The sequence below is a fragment of the Pseudophryne corroboree genome, unplaced genomic scaffold (assembly GCF_028390025.1).
Source record: "Pseudophryne corroboree isolate aPseCor3 unplaced genomic scaffold, aPseCor3.hap2 scaffold_195, whole genome shotgun sequence".
NCBI lineage: Eukaryota > Metazoa > Chordata > Amphibia > Anura > Myobatrachidae > Pseudophryne > Pseudophryne corroboree.
The window spans coordinates 1,041,468-1,057,187 of NW_026968590.1; the positions used below are offsets into that span (position 1 = coordinate 1,041,468).

Consider the following 15,720-nt stretch of genomic DNA (forward strand, 5'->3'; position numbering starts at 1 on the left):
GATTTTCCTCTAGCCTTGTTCTTCTTTCGAGAGTTCCCTTGTGCTGCCTCAGTTGGATCTCCTTCACTTTACAGGGGGGTGCCCGAGCAGCGACCCTCCCCAGCTCTAGCCCAACTCCTACTTACCTGCCAGGTGAGATACTATGATCATGAAGGTGCTTCTCCCAGGGCAAGGCTCACCCATTGCACTCTGGGTGTGCTGCCCCTGCGATTTCCCCAAATGTGGGAAACTTGACTGCATAATTTGTGTTTCCCTTGGTCGGCTCTCGTATAATTCAGATCTCTTTGTCTCAGGTCTCTCTCCAGCCTAGTTTGCTGTCTGTTTCCACTTCTCTTTTCTTCAGCCGCTCCCTTCTATACCCTTGTGCACTATCCTGACTTCTCCTCCCGTCTGCTTACTTTGTGCCTTCCAATGCACAATGCAAACTACAGGTAGTGCTTCAGGGCCCACACCCTTTTACTTGCCTTACAGAGCAGCTCTGGAGCTGTTACAGTGCCCAGCTGCTGCAAGAAATCAGCTTGAATGCTTCAGGGGATGGGGCATGGCCAACATGAGCCCCACACCAAAGGAGGGTGGGGGTGTTTAATGCGAACTAGGGGTCATCCAAGCACTGCAAAAGGCCGCCATGCCCTGCATGCCCCTTTTCTCTTTTCATATGCAGATGAGGGTTCCAGTCAACTTTGGCCCACTGCTTGGATAACATCACCATATGCAAATCCGTCTGCTGCAGACCTTCCCCCAGGAGTGCTTGTACTAGTTGTTGCATATGGTTTGATATTTGATGGTGCTTCAGTATTAGGCAGCCTTCCGCCCTCCCATGTTCATCTGAAAAGATGTGGTCTCCCTGCAGTTGTTGTCCCCAGATGAGAGTTCCCTTGTGCTGCCTCAGTTGAATCTCCTTTGCTTGACAGAGATGTGCCTGAGCAGCGGCCCTCACCAGCCCTATCCCAAATCATACTTATTTTGCATAGGAGATACCATGGTCATGAAGATTGTTCTCCCAGGGTGAGGTTCATTCATTGCATTCTGGGTATGCTGACCCCTGTGATTTTCCCAAATGTGGGAAACTCGACTGCATTATTTGTGGTAGTGGGGGACTGTGTTTGTGCTTTCCTCTGGTCAGCTCTGGTAAAAGTCAGATTTCTTTGTCTCAGATCTTCCTCTAGCCTTGTTCTTCTTTCGAGAGTTCCCTGGTGCTGCCTCAGTTGGATCTCCTTCACTTCACAGGGGGGAACCCGAGCAGCGACCCTCCCCAGCTCTAGCCCAACTCCTACTTACCTGCCAGGTGAGATACTATGATCATGAAGGTGCTTCTCCCAGGGCAAGGCTCACCCATTGCACTCTGGGTGTGCTGCTCCTGCGATTTCCCCAAATGTGGGAAACTTGACTGCATAATTTGTGTTTCCCCTGGTCGGCTCTCGTATAATTCAGATCTCTTTGTCTCAGGTCTCTCTCCAGCCTAGTTTGCTGTCTGTTTCCACTTCTCTTTTCTTCAACTGCTCCCTTCTATACCCTTGTGCACTATCCTGACTTCTCCTCCCGTCTGCTTACTTTGTGCCTTCCAATGCACAATGCGAACTACAGGTAGTGCTGCAGGGCCCACACCCTTTTACTTGCCTTACAGAGCAGCTCTGGAGCTGTTACAGTGCCCAGCTGCTGCAAGAAATCAGCTTGAATGCTTCAGGGGCTGGGGCATAGCCAACATGAGCCCCACACCAAAGGAGGGTGGAGGTGTTTAATGCAAACTAGGGGTCAGCCAAGCGCCGCAAAAGGCCACCATGCCCTGCACGCCCCTTTTCTCTTTTCATATGCAGACGAGGGTTGAAGCCAACTTTGACCCACTGCTTGGATGACATCACCATATGCAAATCCATCTGCGGCAGGCCTTCCCCCAGGAATGCTTGCACTAGTTGTTGCATTTGGTTTGTTGTTTGGGGGTGCTTCAGTATTAGGCAGCCTTCTGCCCTCCCATGTTCATCTGAAAATATATGTTCTCCCTGCAGTTGTTGTCCCAAGATGAGAGTTCCCTTGTGCTGCCTCAGTTGAATCTCCTTTACTTGACAGAGATGTGCATGAGCAGCGGCCCTCCCCAGCCCTATTCCAAATCATACTTATTTTGCATAGGAGATACCATGGTCATGAAGATTTTTCTCCCAGGGTGAGGTTCATTCATTGCATTTTGGGTATGCTGACCCCTGTGATTTCCCCAAATGTCGGAAACTTGACTGCATTATTTGTGGTAGTGGGAGACTGTGTTTGTGCTTTCCTCTGGTCAGCTCTGGTAAAAGTCAGATTTCTTTGTCTCAGATTTTCCTTTAGCCTTGTTCTTCTTTCGAGAGTTCCCTTGTGCTGCCTCAGTTGGATCTCCTTCACTTTACAGGGGGGTACCCGAGCAGCGACCCTCCCCAGCTCTAGCCCAACTCCTACTTACCTGCCAGGTGAGATACTATGATCATGAAGGTGCTTCTCCCAGGGCAAGGCTCACCCATTGTACTCTGGGTGTGATGCTCCTGCGATTTCCCCAAATGTGGGAATCTTGACTGCATAATTTGTGTTTCCCCTGGTCGGCTCACGTATAATTCAGATCTCTTTGTCTCAGGTCTCTCTCCAGCCTAGTTTGCTGTCTGTTTCCACTTCTCTTTTCTTCAGCCGCTCCCTTCTATACCCTTGTGCACTATCCTGACTTCTCCTCCCATCTGCTTACTTTGTGCCTTCCAATGCACAATGCAAACTACAGGTAGTGCTGCAGGGCCCACACCCTTTTACTTGCCTTACAGAGCAGCTCTGGAGCTGTTACAGTGCCCAGCTGCTGCAAGAAATCAGCTTGAATGCTTCAGGGGCTGGGGCATAGCCAACATGAGCCCCACACCGAAGGAGGGTGGAGGTGTTTAATGCGAACTAGGGGTCATCCAAGCACCGCAAAAGGCCGCCATGCCCTGCACGCCCCTTTTCTCTTTTCATATGCAGATGAGGGTTGAAGCCAACTTTGACCCACTGCTTGGATGACATCACCGTATGCAAATCCATCTTCTGCAGAACTTCCCCCAGGAATGCTTGCACTAGTTGTTGCATTTGGTTTGTTGTTTGGGGGTGCTTCAGTATTAGGCAGCCTTCTGCCCTCCCATGTTCATCTGAAAATATGTGTTCTCCCTGCAGTTGTTGTCCCCAGATGAGAGTTCCCTTGTGCTGCCTCAGTTGAATCTCCTTTACTTGACAGAGATGTGCATGAGCAGCGGCCCTTCCCAGCCCTATTCCAAATCATACTTATTTTGCATAGGAGATACCATGGTCATGAAGATTGTTCTCCCAGGGTGAGGTTCATTCATTGCATTTTGGGTATGCTGACCTCTGTGATTTCCCCAAATGTGGGAAACTTGACTGCATTATTTGTGGTAGTGGGGGACTGTGTTTGTGCTTTCCTCTGGTCAGCTCTGGTAAAAGTCAGATTTCTTTGTCTCAGATCTTCCTCTAGCCTTGTTCTTCTTTCGAGAGTTCCCTTGTGCTGCCTCAGTTGGATCTCCTTCACTTTACAGGGGGGTACCCGAGCAGCGACCCTCCCCAGCTCTAGCCCAACTCCTACTTACCTGCCAGGTGAGATACTATGATCATGAAGGTGCTTCTCCCAGGGCAAGGCTCACCCATTGCACTCTGGGTGTGCTGCTCCTGCGATTTCCCCAAATGTGGGAAACTTGACTGCATAATTTGTGTTTCCCCTGGTCGGCTCTCGTATAATTCAGATCTCTTTGTCTCAGGTCTCTCTCCAGCCTAGTTTGCTGTCTGTTTCCACTTCTCTTTTCTTGAGCCGCTCCCTTCTATGCCCTTGCGCACTATCCTGACTTCTCCTCCTGTCTGCTTACTTTGTGCCTTCCAACGCACAATGCGAACTACAGGTAGTGCTGCAGGGCCCACACCCTTTTACTTGCCTTACAGAGCAGCTCTGGAGCTGTTACAGTGCCCAGCTGCTGCAAGAATTCAGCTTGAATGCTTCAGGGGCTGGGGCATAGCCAACATGAGCCCCACACCAAAGGAGGGTGGAGGTGTTTAATGCAAACTAGGGGTCAGCCAAGCGCCGCAAAAGGCCACCATGCCCTGCACGCCCCTTTTCTCTTTTCATATGCAGACGAGGGTTGAAGCCAACTTTGACCAACTGCTTGGATGACATCACCATATGCAAATCCATCTGCGGCAGGCCTTCCCCCAGGAATGCTTGCACTAGTTGTTGCATTTGGTTTGTTGTTTGGGGGTGCTTCAGTATTAGGCAGCCTTCTGCCCTCCCATGTTCATCTGAAAATATATGTTCTCCCTGCAGTTGTTGTCCCAAGATGAGAGTTCCCTTGTGCTGCCTCAGTTGAATCTCCTTTACTTGACAGAGATGTGCATGAGCAGCGGCCCTCCCCAGCCCTCTTCCAAATCATACTTATTTTGCATAGGAGATACCATGGTCATGAAGATTTTTCTCCCAGGGTGAGGTTCATTCATTGCATTTTGGGTATGCTGACCCCTGTGATTTCCCCAAATGTGGGAAACTCGACTGCATTATTTGTGGTAGTGGGAGGCTGTGTTTGTGATTTCTTCTGGTCAGCTCTGGTAAAAGTCAGATTTCTTTGTTTCAGATTTTCCTTTAGCCTTGTTCTTCTTTCGAGAGTTCCCTTGTGCTGCCTCAGTTGGATCTCCTTCACTTAACAGGGGGGTGCCCGAGCAGCGACCCTCCCTAGCTCTAGCCCAACTCCTACTTACCTGCCAGGTGAGATACTATGATCATGAAGGTGCTTCTCCCAGGGCAAGGCTCACCCATTGCACTCTGGGTGTGCTGCCCCTGCGATTTCCCCAAATGTGGGAAACTTGACTGCATAATTTGTGTTTCCCCTGGTCGGCTCTCGTATAATTCAGATCTCTTTGTCTCAGATCTCTCTCCAGCCTAGTTTGCTGTCTGTTTCCACTTCTCTTTTCTTCAGCCGCTCCCTTCTATACCCTTGTGCACTATCCTGACTTCTCCTCCCGTCTGCTTACTTTGTGCCTTCCAATGCACAATGCAAACTACAGGTAGTGCTGCAGGGCCCACACCCTTTTACTTGCCTTACAGAGCGTCTCTGGAGCTGTTACAGTGCCCAGCTGCTGCAAGAAATCTGCTTGAATGCTTCAGGGGATGGGACATGGCCAACATGAGCCCCACACCAAAGGAGGGTGGAGCAGAAGGCTGCCTAATACTGAAGCACCCCCAAACAACAAACCAAATGCAACAACTAGTGCAAGCATTCCTGGGGGAAGGCCTGCCGCAGATGGATTTGCATATGGTGATGTCATCCAAGCAGTGGGTCAAAGGTGGCTTCAACCCTCGTCTGCATATAAAAACAGAAAAGGGGCGTGCAGGGCATGGTGGCCTTTTGCGGCGCTTGACTGACCCCTAGTTTGCATTAAACACCTCCACCCTCCTTCGGTGTGGGGCTCATGTTGGCTATGCCCCAGCCCCTGAAGCATTCAAGCTGATTTCTTGCAGCAGCTGGCCACTGTAACAGCTCCAGAGCTGCTCTGTAAGGCAAGTAAAAGGGTGTGGGCCCTGCAGCACTACCTGTAGTTTGCATTGTGCATTGGAAGGCACAAAGTAAGCAGACGGGAGAAGTCAGGATAGTGCACAAGGGTATAGAAGGGAGCGGCTGAAGAAAAGAGAAGTGGAAACAGACAGCAAACTAGGCTGGAGAGAGACCTGAGACAAAGAGATCTGAATTATACGAGAGCCGACCAGGGGAAACACAAATTATGCAGTCAAGTTTCCCACATTTGGGGAAATCGCAGGAGCAGCACACCCAGAGTACAATGGGTGAGCCTTGCCCTGGGAGAAGCACCTTCATGATCATAGTATCTCACCTGGCAGGTAAGTAGGAGTTGGGCTAGAGCTGGGGAGGGTCGCTGCTCGGGTACCCCCCTGTAAAGTGAAGGAGATCCAACTGAGGCAGCACAAGGGAACTCTCGAAAGAAGAACAAGGCTAAAGGAAAATCTGAGACAAAGAAATCTGACTTTTACCAGAGCTGACCAGAAGAAATCACAAACACAGCCTCCCACTACCACAAATAATGCAGTCAAGTTTCCCACATTTGGGGAAATCACAGGGGTCAGCATACCCAAAATGCAATGAATAAACCTCACCCTGGGAGAAAAATCTTCATGACCATGGTATCTCCTATGCAAAATAAGTATGATTTGGAATAGGGCTGGGGAGGGCCGCTGCTCATGCACATCTCTGTCAAGTAAAGGAGATTTAACTGAGGCAACACAAGGGAACTCTCATCTGGGGACAACAACTGCAGGGAGAACATATATTTTCAGATGAACATGGGAGGGCAGAAGGCTGCCTAATACTGAAGCACCCCCAAACAACAAACCAAATGCAACAACTAGTGCAAGCATTCCTGGGGGAAGGCCTGCCGCAGATGGATTTGCATATGGTGATGTCATCCAAGCAGTGGGTCAAAGTTGGCTTCAACCCTCATCTGCATATGAAAAGAGAAAAGGGGCATGCAGGGCATGGCGGCCTTTTGCGGTGCTTGGATGACCCCTAGTTCGCATTAAACACCTCCACCCTCTTTTGGTGTGGGGCTCATGTTGGCCATGCCCCATCCCCTGAAGCATTCAAGCAGATTTCTTGCAGCAGCTGGGCACTGTAACAGCTCCAGAGCTGCTCTGTAAGGCAAGTAAAAGGGTGTGGGCCCTGCAGCACTACCTGTAGTTTGCATTGTGCATTGGAAGGCACAAAGTAAGCAGACGGGAGGAGAAGTCAGGATAGTGCACAAGGTTATAGAAGGGAGCGGCTGAAGAAAAGAGAAGTGGAAACAGACAGCAAACTAGGCTGGAGAGAGACCTGAGACAAAGAGATCTGAATTATACGAGAGCCGACCAGGGGAAACACAAATTATGCAGTCAAGTTTCCCACATTTGGGGAAATCGCAGGGGCAGCACACCCAGAGTGCAATGGGTGAGCCTTGCCCTGGGAGAAGCACCATCATGATCATAGTATCTCACCTGGCAGGTAAGTAGGAGTTGGGCTAGAGCTGGGGAGGGTCTCTGCTCGGGCACCCCCCTGTCAAGTGAAGGAGATCCAACTGAGGCAGCACAAGGGAACTCTCAAAAGAAGAACAGGGCTAGAGGAAGATCTGAAACAAAGAAATCTGACTTTTACCAGAGCTGACCAGAGGAAAACACAAACACAGTCCCCCACTACCACAAATAAAGCAGTCGAGTTTCCCACATTTGGGGAAATCACAGGGGTCAGCATACCCAGAATGCAATGAATGAACCTCACCCTGGGAGAATAATCTTCATGACCATGGTATGTCCTATGCAAAATAAGTATGATTTGGGATAGAGCTGGGGTGGGCCGCTGCTCAGGCACATCTCTGTCAAGTTAAGGAGATTCAACTGAGGCAGCACAAGGGAACTCTCATCTGGGGACAACAACTGCAGGGAGACCACATCTTTTCAGATGAACATGGGAGGGCAGAAGGCTGCCTAATACTGAAGCACCCCCAAACAACAAACCAAATGCAACAACTAGTGCAAGCATTCCTGGGGGAAGTTCTGCAGAAGACGGATTTGCATACGGTGATGTCATCCAAGCAGTGGGTCAAAGTTGGCTTCAACCCTCATCTGCATATGAAAAGAGAAAAGGGGCGTGCAGGGCATGGCGGCTTTTTGCGGTGCTTGGATGACCCCTAGTTCGCATTAAACACCTCCACCTTCCTTTGGTGTGGGGCTCATGTTGGCCATGCCCCATCCCCTGAAGCATTCAAGCTGATTTCTTGCAGCAGCTGGGCACTGTAACAGCTCCAGAGCTGCTCTGTAAGGCAAGTAAAAGGGTGTGGGCCCTGCAGCACTACCTGTAGTTTGCATTGTGCATTGGAAGGCACAAAGTAAGCAGACGGGAGGAGAAGTCAGGATAGTGCACAAGGGTATAGAAGGGAGCGGCTGAAGAAAAGAGAAGTGGAAACAGACAGCAAACTAGGCTGGAGAGAGACCTGAGACAAAGAGATCTGAATTATACGAGAGCCGACCAGGGGAAACACAAATTATGCAGTCAAGTTTCCCACATTTGGGGAAATCGCAGGAGCAGCACACCCAGAGTACAATGGGTGAGCCTTGCCCTGGGAGAAGCACCTTCATGATCATAGTATCTCACCTGGCAGGTAAGTAGGAGTTGGGCTAGAGCTGGGGAGGGTCGCTGCTCGGGTACCCCCCTGTAAAGTGAAGGAGATCCAACTGAGGCAGCACAAGGGAACTCTCGAAAGAAGAACAAGGCTAAAGGAAAATCTGAGACAAAGAAATCTGACTTTTACCAGAGCTGACCAGAGGAAAGCACAAACATAGTCTCCCACTACCACAAATAATGCAGTCAAGTTTCCCACATTTGGGGAAATCACAGGGGTCAGCATACCCAAAATGCAATGAATGAACCTCACCCTGGGAGAAAAATCTTCATGACCATGGTATCTCCTATGCAAAATAAGTATGATTTGGAATAGGGCTGGGGAGGGCCGCTGCTCATGCACATCTCTGTCAAGTAAAGGAGATTCAACTGAGGCAGCACAAGGGAACTCTCATCTTGGGACAACAACTGCAGGGAGAACACATATTTTCAGATGAACATGGGAGGGCAGAAGGCTGCCTAATACTGAAGCACCTCCAAACAACAAACCAAATGCAACAACTAGTGCAAGCATTCCTGGGGGAAGGCCTGCCGCAGATGGATTTGCATATGGTGATGTCATCCAAGCAGTGGGTCAAAGTTGGCTTCAACCCTCGTCTGCATATGAAAACAGAAAAGGGGCGTGCAGGGCATGGTGGCCTTTTGCGGCGCTTGTCTGACCCCTAGTTTGCATTAAACACCTCCACCCTCCTTCGGTGTGGGGCTCATGTTGGCTATGCCCCAGCCCCTGAAGCATTCAAGCTGATTTCTTGCAGCAGCTGGGCACTGTAACAGCTCCAGAGCTGCTCTGTAAGGCAAGTAAAAGGGTGTGGGCCCTGCAGCACTACCTGTAGTTTGCATTGTGCATTGGAAGGCACAAAGTAAGCAGACGGGAGGAGAAGTCAGGATAGTGCACAAGGGTATAGAAGGGAGCGGCTGAAGAAAAGAGAAGTGGAAACAGACAGCAAACTAGGCTGTAGAGAGACCTGAGACAAAGAGATCTGAATTATACGAGAGCCGACCAGGGGAAACACAAATTATGCAGTCAAGTTTCCCACATTTGGGGAAATCGCAGGAGCAGCACACCCAGAGTACAATGGGTGAGCCTTGCCCTGGGAGAAGCACCTTCATGATCATAGTATCTCACCTGGCAGGTAAGTAGGAGTTGGGCTAGAGCTGGGGAGGGTCGCTGCTCGGGTACCCCCCTGTAAAGTGAAGGAGATCCAACTGAGGCAGCACAAGGGAACTCTCGAAAGAAGAACAAGGCTAAAGGAAAATCTGAGACAAAGAAATCTGACTTTTACCAGAGCTGACCAGAGGAAAGCACAAACACAGTCTCCCACTACCACAAATAATGCAGTCAAGTTTCCCACATTTGGGGAAATCACAGGGGTCAGCATACCCAAAATGCAATGAATGAACCTCACCCTGGGAGAAAAATCTTCATGACCATGGTATCTCCTATGCAAAATAAGTATGATTTGGAATAGGGCTGGGGAGGGCCGCTGCTCATGCACATCTCTGTCAAGTAAAGGAGATTCAACTGAGGCAGCACAAGGGAACTCTCATCTTGGGACAACAACTGCAGGGAGAACACATATTTTCAGATGAACATGGGAGGGCAAAAGGCTGCCTAATACTGAAGCACCCCCAAACAACAAACCAAATGCAACAACTAGTGCAAGCATTCCTGGGGGAAGTTCTGCAGAAGACGGATTTGCATACGGTGATGTCATCCAAGCAGTGGGTCAAAGTTGGCTTCAACCCTCATCTGCATATGAAAAGAGAAAAGGGGCGTGCAGGGCATGGCGGCCTTTTGCGGTGCTTGGATGACCCCTAGTTCGCATTAAACACCTCCACCCTCCTTTGGTGTGGGGCTCATGTTGGCCATGCCCCATCCCCTGAAGCATTCAAGCTGATTTCTTGCAGCAGCTGGGCACTGTAACAGCTCCAGAGCTGCTCTGTAAGGCAAGTAAAAGGGTGTGGGCCCTGCAGCACTACATGTAGTGTGCATTGTGCATTGGAAGGCACAAAGTAAGCAGACGGGAGGAGAAGTCAGGATAGTGCACAAGGGTATAGAAGGGAGCGGCTGAAGAAAAGAGAAGTGGAAACAGACAGCAAACTAGGCTGGAGAGAGACCTGAGACAAAGAGATCTGAATTATACGAGAGCCGACCAGGGGAAACACAAATTATGCAGTCAAGTTTCCCACATTTGGGGAAATCGCAGGGGCAGCACACTCAGAGTGCAATGGGTGAGCCTTGCCCTGGGAGAAGCACCTTCATGATCATAGTATCTCACCTGGCAGGTAAGTAGGAGTTGGGCTAGAGCTGGGGAAAGTCGCTGTTCGGGCACCCCCCTGTCAAGTGAAAGAGATCCAACTGAGGCAGCACAAGGGAACTCTCGAAAGAAGAACAAGGCTAGAGGAAGATCTGAGACAAAGAAATCTGACTTTTTCCAGAGCTGACCAGAGGAAAGCACAAACACAGTCCCCCACTACCACAAATAATGCAGTCGAGTTTCCCACATTTGGGGAAATCACAGGGGTCAGCATACCCAAAATGCAATGAATGAACCTCACCCTGGGAGAACAATCTTCATGACCATGGTATCTCCTATGCAAAATAAGTATGATTTGGGATAGGGCTGGGGAGGGCCGCTGCTCATGCACATCTCTGTCAAGTAAAGGAGATTCAACTGAGGCAGCACAAGGAAACTCTCATCTGGGGACAACAACTGCAGGGAGAACACATATTTTCAGATGAACATGGGAGGGCAGAAGGCTGCCTAATACTGAAGCACCCCCAAACAACAAACCAAATGCAACAACTAGTACAAGCATTCCTGGGGGAAGTTCTGCAGAAGACGGAATTGCATACGGTGATGTCATCCAAGCAGTGGGCCAAAGTTGGCTGGAACCCTCATCTGCATATGAAAAGAGAAAAGGGGTATGCAGGGCATGGCGGCCTTTTGCGGCGCTTGGATGACCCTTAGTTCGCATTAAACACCTCCACCCTCCTTCGGTGTGGGGCTCATGTTGGCCATGCCCCATCCCCTGAAGCATTCAAGCTGATTTCTTGCAGCAGCTTGGCACTGTAACAGCTCCAGAGCTGTTCAGTAAGGCAAGTAAAAGGGTGTGGGCCCTGCAGCACTACCTGTAGTTTGCATTGCGCATTGGAAGGCACAAAGTAAGCAGACAGGAGGAGAAGTCAGGATAGTGCACAAGGGTATAAAAGGGAGCGGCTCAAGAAAAGAGAAGTTGAAACAGACAGCAAACTAGGCTGGAGAGAGACCTGAGACAAAGAGATCTGAATTATACGAGACCTGACCAGGGGAAACACAAATTATGCAGTCAAGTTTCCCACATTTGGGGAAATCGCAGGGGCAGCACACCCAGAGTGCAATGGGTGAGCCTTGCCCTGGGAGAAGCACCTTCATGATCATAGTATCTCACCTGGCAGGTAAGTAGGAGTTGGGCTAGAGCTGGGGAGGGTCGCTGCTCGGGCACCCCCCTGTCAAGTGAAGGAGATCCAACTGAGGCAGCACAAGGAAACTCTCGAAAGAAGAACAAGGCTAGAGGAAGATCTGAAACAAAGAAATTTGACTTTTACCAGAGCTGACCAGAGGAAAACACAAACACAGTCCCCCACTACCAACAAATAAAGCAGTCGCGTTTCCCACATTTGGGGAAATCACAGGGGTCAGCATACCCAGAATGCAATGAATGAACCTCACCCTGGGAGAGTAATCTTCATGACCATGGTATCTCCTATGCAAAATAAGTATGATTTGGGATAGGGCTGGGGAGGGCCGCTGCTCATGCACATCTCTGTCAAGTAAAGGAGATTCAACTGAGGCAGCACAAGGGAACTCTCATCTGGGGACAACAACTGCAGGGAGAACACATATTTTCAGATGAACATGGGAGGGCAGAAGGCTGCCTAATACTGAAGCACCCCCAAACAACAAACCAAATGCAACAACTAGTGCAAGCATTCCTGGGGGAAGTTCTGCAGAAGACGGATTTGCATACGGTGATGTCATCCAAGCAGTGGGTCAAAGTTGGCTTCAACCCTCATCTGCATATGAAAAGAGAAAAGGGGCGTGCAGGGCATGGCGGCCTTTTGCGGTGCTTGGATGACCCCTAGTTCGCATTAAACACCCCCACCCTCCTTTGGTGTGGGGCTCATGTTTGCCATGCCCCATCCCCTGAAGCATTCAAGCTGATTTATTGCAGCAGCTGGGCACTGTAACAGCTCCAGAGCTGCTCTGAACGGCAAGTAAAAGGGTGTGGGCCCTGCAGCACTACCTGTAGTTTGCATTGTACATTGGAAGGCACAAAGTAAGCAGACGGGAGAAGTCAGGATAGTGCGCAAGGGCATAGAAGGGAGCGGCTCAAGAAAAGAGAAGTTGAAACAGACAGCAAACTAGGCTGGAGAGAGACCTGAGACAAAGAGATCTGAATTATACGAGAGCCGACCAGGGGAAACACAAATTATGCAGTCAAGTTTCCCACATTTGGGGAAATCGCAGGAGCAGCACACCCAGAGTGCAATGGGTGAGCCTTGCCCTGGGAGAAGCACCTTCCTGATTATAGTATCTCACCTGGCAGGTAAGTAGGAGTTGGGCTAGAGCTTGGGAGGGTCGCTGCTCGGGCACCCCCCTGTCAAGTGAAGGAGATCCAACTGAGGCAGCACAAGGAAACTCTCGAAAGAAGAACAAGGCTAGAGGAAGATCTGAGACAAAGAAATCTGACTTTTACCAGAGCTGACCAGAGGAAAGCACAAACACAGTCCCCCACTACCACAAATAATGCAGTCGAGTTTCCCCAAATTTGGGAAAATCACAGGGGTCAGCATACCCAGAATGCAATGAATGAACCTCACCCTGGGAGAACAATCTTCATGACCATGGTATCTCCTATGCAAAATAAGTATGATTTAGGATAGGGCTGAGGAGGGCCGCTGCTCAGGCACATCTCTGTCAAGTAAAGGAGATTCAACTGAGGCAGCACAAGGGAACTCTCATCTGGGGACAACAACTGCAGGGAGAACACATATTTTCAGATGAACATGGGAGGGCAGAAGGCTGCCTAATACTGAAGCACCCCCAAACAACAAACCAAATGCAACAACTAGTGCAAGCATTCCTGGGGGAAGGCCTGCAGCAGATGGATTTGCATACGGTGATGTCATCCAAGCAGTGGGTCAAAGTTGGCTTCAACCCTCGTCTGCATATGAAAAGAGAAAAGGGGCGTGCAGGGCATGGCGGCCTTTTGCGGCGCTTGGATGACCCCTAGTTCGCATTAAACAACTCCACCCTCCTTCGGTGTGGGGCTCATGTTGGCTATGCCCCAGCCCCTGAAGCATTCAAGCTGATTTCTTGCAGCAGCTGGGCACTGTAACAGCTCCAGAGCTGCTCTGTACGGCAAGTAAAAGGGTGTGGGCCCTGCAGCACTACCTGTAGTTTGCATTGTGCATTGGAAGGCACAAAGTAAGCAGACAGGAGGAGAAGTCAGGATAGTGCACAAGGGTATAAAAGGGAGGGGCTCATGAAAAAAGAAGTGGAAACAGACAGCAAACTAGGCTGGAGAGAGACCTGAGACAAAGAGATCTGAATTATACGAGAGCCGACCAGGGGAAACACAAATTATGCAGTCAAGCTTCCCACATTTGGGGAAATCAGAGTGCAATGGGTGAGCCTTGCCCTGGGAGAAGCACCTTTATGATCATAGTATCTCACCTGGCAGGTAAGTAGGAGTTGGGCTAGAGCTGGGGAGGGTCGCTGCTCGGGCACCCCCCTGTCAAGTGAAAGAGATCCAACTGAGGCAGCACAAGGGAACTCTCGAAAGAAGAACAAGGCTAGAGGAAGATCTGAGACAAATAAATCTGACTTTTACCAGAGCTGACCAGAGGAAAGCACAAACACAGTCCCCCACTACCACAAATAATGCAGTCGAGTTTCCCACATTTGGGGAAATCACAGGGGTCAGCATACCCAGAATACAATGAATGAACCTCACCCTGGGAGAACAATCTTCATGACCATGGTATCTCCTATGCAAAATAAGTATGATTTGGGATAGGGCTGGGGAGGGCCGCTGCTCAGGCACATCTCTGTCAAGTAAAGGAGATTCAACTGAGGCAGCACAAGGGAACTCTCATCTGGGGACAACAACTGCAGGGAGAACACATATTTTCAGATGAACATGGGAGGGCAGAAGGCTGCCTAATACTGAAGCACCCCCAAACAACAAACCAAATGCAACAACTAGTGCAAGCATTCCTGGGGGAAGGCCTGCAGCAGATGAATTTTAAAGCCTCCTGTTAGTGCTTCATCTACACGTTATAGCCCTGAATTTTCCAATGCCTATCTCTTTGCAAAAGAGAGATATCGGCAAGGAATAGCTGTATTGTACCTTTGCATTTTTCTCCCAAACGAAAGACACTAGAATGAAAATTTTAAAGCCTCCTGTTAGTGCTTCATCTACACGTTATAGCCCTGAATTTTCCAATGCCTATCTCTGTGCAAAAGAGAGATATCGGCAAGGAAATGCTGTATTGTACCTTTGCATTTTTCTCCCAAACGAAAGACACTAGAATGAAAATTTTAAAGCCTCCTGTTAGTGCTTCATCTACACGTTATAGCCCTGCATTTTCCAATGCCTATCTCTTTGCAAAAGAGAGATATCGGCAAGGAAAAGCTGCATTGTACCTTTGCATTTTTCTCCCAAACGAAAGACACTAGAATGAAAATTGTAAAGCCTCCTGTTAGTGCTTCATCTACACGTTATAGCCCTGCATTTTCCAATGCCTAGCTCTTTGCAAAAGAGAGATATTGGCAAGGAAAAGCTGTATTGTACCTTTGCATTTTTCTCCCAAACGAAGGACACTAGGTTGAAAATTTTAAAGCCTCCTATTAGTGCTTCATCTACACGTTATAGCCCTGAATTTTCCAATGCCTATCTCTTTGCAAAAGAGAGATATCGGCAAGGAAAAGCTGCATTGTACTTTTGCATTTTTCTCCCAAACGAAAGACACTAGAATGAAAATTTTAAAGCCTCCTTTTAGTGCTTCATCTACACGTAATAGTCCTGAATTTTCCAATGCCTATCTCTTTGCAAAAGAGAGATATCGGCAAGGAAATGCTGTATTGTACCTTTGCATTTTTCTCCCAAACGAAAGACACTAGAATGAAAATTTTAAAGCCTCCTGTTAGTGCTTCATCTACACGTTATAGCCCTGCATTTTCCTATGCCTATCTCTTTGCAAAAGAGAGATATCGGCAAGGAAAAGCTGTATTGTACCTTTGCATTTTTCTCCCAAACGAAAGACACTAGAATGAAAATTGTAAAGCCTCCTGTTAGTGCTTCATCTACACGTTATAGCCCTGAATTTTCCAATGCCTATCTCTTTGCAAAAGAGAGATATCGGCAAGGAAAAACTGTATTGTACCTTTGCATTTTTCTCCCAAACGAAAGACACTAGAATGAAAATTTTAAAGCCTCCTGTTAGTGCTTCATCTACACGTTATAGCCCTGAATT

At 49.0% G+C, this 15,720-nt stretch overlaps 23 non-coding genes and 1 pseudogene across 23 annotated transcripts; 9 read left to right on the forward strand and 15 right to left on the reverse strand.

Annotated features, from left to right (window-relative positions):
- Positions 1 to 117: 117 nt before the first annotated feature.
- Positions 118 to 280, forward strand: LOC135004846 (U1 spliceosomal RNA). The gene has a single exon (XR_010205569.1). It is a non-coding gene; the product is annotated as a U1 spliceosomal RNA (small nuclear RNA).
- Positions 281 to 954: 674 nt separating this feature from the next.
- Positions 955 to 1,118, forward strand: LOC135004935 (U1 spliceosomal RNA). Its single transcript, XR_010205645.1, has one exon. It is a non-coding gene; the product is annotated as a U1 spliceosomal RNA (small nuclear RNA).
- Positions 1,119 to 1,270: 152 nt separating this feature from the next.
- On the forward strand, positions 1,271 to 1,433 carry LOC135004832 (U1 spliceosomal RNA). The gene has a single exon (XR_010205555.1). It is a non-coding gene; the product is annotated as a U1 spliceosomal RNA (small nuclear RNA).
- A 674-nt stretch (positions 1,434 to 2,107) lies between these two features.
- LOC135004769 (U1 spliceosomal RNA) lies at positions 2,108 to 2,271 on the forward strand. The gene has a single exon (XR_010205496.1). It is a non-coding gene; the product is annotated as a U1 spliceosomal RNA (small nuclear RNA).
- A 152-nt stretch (positions 2,272 to 2,423) lies between these two features.
- On the forward strand, positions 2,424 to 2,575 carry LOC135004972 (U1 spliceosomal RNA; annotated as a pseudogene).
- A 685-nt stretch (positions 2,576 to 3,260) lies between these two features.
- Positions 3,261 to 3,424, forward strand: LOC135004678 (U1 spliceosomal RNA). The gene has a single exon (XR_010205407.1). It is a non-coding gene; the product is annotated as a U1 spliceosomal RNA (small nuclear RNA).
- A 152-nt stretch (positions 3,425 to 3,576) lies between these two features.
- On the forward strand, positions 3,577 to 3,739 carry LOC135004833 (U1 spliceosomal RNA). Its single transcript, XR_010205556.1, has one exon. It is a non-coding gene; the product is annotated as a U1 spliceosomal RNA (small nuclear RNA).
- A 674-nt stretch (positions 3,740 to 4,413) lies between these two features.
- Positions 4,414 to 4,577, forward strand: LOC135004746 (U1 spliceosomal RNA). The gene has a single exon (XR_010205474.1). It is a non-coding gene; the product is annotated as a U1 spliceosomal RNA (small nuclear RNA).
- A 152-nt stretch (positions 4,578 to 4,729) lies between these two features.
- Positions 4,730 to 4,892, forward strand: LOC135004815 (U1 spliceosomal RNA). The gene has a single exon (XR_010205538.1). It is a non-coding gene; the product is annotated as a U1 spliceosomal RNA (small nuclear RNA).
- Positions 4,893 to 5,717: 825 nt separating this feature from the next.
- Positions 5,718 to 5,880, reverse strand: LOC135004885 (U1 spliceosomal RNA). The gene has a single exon (XR_010205603.1). It is a non-coding gene; the product is annotated as a U1 spliceosomal RNA (small nuclear RNA).
- Positions 5,881 to 6,032: 152 nt separating this feature from the next.
- On the reverse strand, positions 6,033 to 6,196 carry LOC135004739 (U1 spliceosomal RNA). Its single transcript, XR_010205467.1, has one exon. It is a non-coding gene; the product is annotated as a U1 spliceosomal RNA (small nuclear RNA).
- A 674-nt stretch (positions 6,197 to 6,870) lies between these two features.
- On the reverse strand, positions 6,871 to 7,033 carry LOC135004863 (U1 spliceosomal RNA). The gene has a single exon (XR_010205585.1). It is a non-coding gene; the product is annotated as a U1 spliceosomal RNA (small nuclear RNA).
- Positions 7,034 to 7,185: 152 nt separating this feature from the next.
- Positions 7,186 to 7,349, reverse strand: LOC135004754 (U1 spliceosomal RNA). Its single transcript, XR_010205482.1, has one exon. It is a non-coding gene; the product is annotated as a U1 spliceosomal RNA (small nuclear RNA).
- A 674-nt stretch (positions 7,350 to 8,023) lies between these two features.
- Positions 8,024 to 8,186, reverse strand: LOC135004886 (U1 spliceosomal RNA). Its single transcript, XR_010205604.1, has one exon. It is a non-coding gene; the product is annotated as a U1 spliceosomal RNA (small nuclear RNA).
- A 154-nt stretch (positions 8,187 to 8,340) lies between these two features.
- On the reverse strand, positions 8,341 to 8,502 carry LOC135004763 (U1 spliceosomal RNA). Its single transcript, XR_010205490.1, has one exon. It is a non-coding gene; the product is annotated as a U1 spliceosomal RNA (small nuclear RNA).
- A 674-nt stretch (positions 8,503 to 9,176) lies between these two features.
- Positions 9,177 to 9,339, reverse strand: LOC135004888 (U1 spliceosomal RNA). Its single transcript, XR_010205606.1, has one exon. It is a non-coding gene; the product is annotated as a U1 spliceosomal RNA (small nuclear RNA).
- A 152-nt stretch (positions 9,340 to 9,491) lies between these two features.
- Positions 9,492 to 9,655, reverse strand: LOC135004734 (U1 spliceosomal RNA). Its single transcript, XR_010205462.1, has one exon. It is a non-coding gene; the product is annotated as a U1 spliceosomal RNA (small nuclear RNA).
- Positions 9,656 to 10,329: 674 nt separating this feature from the next.
- LOC135004917 (U1 spliceosomal RNA) lies at positions 10,330 to 10,492 on the reverse strand. Its single transcript, XR_010205632.1, has one exon. It is a non-coding gene; the product is annotated as a U1 spliceosomal RNA (small nuclear RNA).
- Positions 10,493 to 10,644: 152 nt separating this feature from the next.
- Positions 10,645 to 10,808, reverse strand: LOC135004669 (U1 spliceosomal RNA). The gene has a single exon (XR_010205399.1). It is a non-coding gene; the product is annotated as a U1 spliceosomal RNA (small nuclear RNA).
- A 674-nt stretch (positions 10,809 to 11,482) lies between these two features.
- Positions 11,483 to 11,645, reverse strand: LOC135004826 (U1 spliceosomal RNA). The gene has a single exon (XR_010205549.1). It is a non-coding gene; the product is annotated as a U1 spliceosomal RNA (small nuclear RNA).
- A 152-nt stretch (positions 11,646 to 11,797) lies between these two features.
- On the reverse strand, positions 11,798 to 11,962 carry LOC135004843 (U1 spliceosomal RNA). The gene has a single exon (XR_010205566.1). It is a non-coding gene; the product is annotated as a U1 spliceosomal RNA (small nuclear RNA).
- A 671-nt stretch (positions 11,963 to 12,633) lies between these two features.
- LOC135004906 (U1 spliceosomal RNA) lies at positions 12,634 to 12,796 on the reverse strand. Its single transcript, XR_010205623.1, has one exon. It is a non-coding gene; the product is annotated as a U1 spliceosomal RNA (small nuclear RNA).
- A 152-nt stretch (positions 12,797 to 12,948) lies between these two features.
- On the reverse strand, positions 12,949 to 13,113 carry LOC135005048 (U1 spliceosomal RNA). The gene has a single exon (XR_010205740.1). It is a non-coding gene; the product is annotated as a U1 spliceosomal RNA (small nuclear RNA).
- Positions 13,114 to 14,085: 972 nt separating this feature from the next.
- LOC135004635 (U1 spliceosomal RNA) lies at positions 14,086 to 14,249 on the reverse strand. Its single transcript, XR_010205366.1, has one exon. It is a non-coding gene; the product is annotated as a U1 spliceosomal RNA (small nuclear RNA).
- Between the last annotated feature and the right edge of the window lie 1,471 nt (positions 14,250 to 15,720).